Below are 627 nucleotides of genomic sequence, written 5' to 3' on the forward strand. Positions count from 1 at the left end.
GGTAATATTTCCCCAGGCCAGACATGTTTTCCTGGAAGATTGGAAATGAAGAACATCACTTGTGTGAATGTGATGTTCATTTACAACTATCACAGGATTTCAAGACAAGGACACACACACACACACACGTCTGTCCACTGTATATATATATATATATATATATATATATATACTATAAAAGGCAAATTTTCTCTGTGTGTGTGTATGTTTAAAATTCATACATTTACACAATTCCAAATTTCTTCGATTAAACAATCGCAATTAATATTCTAAATACAATTTGTTAGGTCACTGCGTCATTTTTTCACTCCAAAAATTTCCTAATAACGAATATAATCCATAAAACTACACGAGTAAACATTTTCTCTCTAATAAAATCTAATTTCCTCTTTCTAATACAAATCCTTTCAACTCCTACTTTCTCTTATGAACCTTTACGAAAACTCCAACAACAAATACAAAAAGAAAGGAAGGAGGAAAAAAAAACTATTTCAGTATCAAATCACATTTCGATACTGTAATGACAGACAAACGAAGAAGAGTGAGAGTCAAATAAACAGACACACTGCCAATCATACGTAAATACACACATATATATGTACCTATGGTTACCAATGACCTCATTCT

The 627-nt window shown here is 31.3% G+C and overlaps 1 protein-coding gene across 1 annotated transcript in view; it reads left to right on the top strand.

Moving 5' to 3' along the window:
- The window catches only part of LOC106876782 (sodium-dependent phosphate transporter 1), a 204552-nt gene that overhangs the window by 89738 nt on the left and 114187 nt on the right, over positions 1-627 (top strand). The gene's annotated exons all lie outside the window — the stretch shown is intronic.

The sequence above is a fragment of the Octopus bimaculoides genome, chromosome 24 (assembly GCF_001194135.2).
Source record: "Octopus bimaculoides isolate UCB-OBI-ISO-001 chromosome 24, ASM119413v2, whole genome shotgun sequence".
NCBI lineage: Eukaryota > Metazoa > Mollusca > Cephalopoda > Octopoda > Octopodidae > Octopus > Octopus bimaculoides.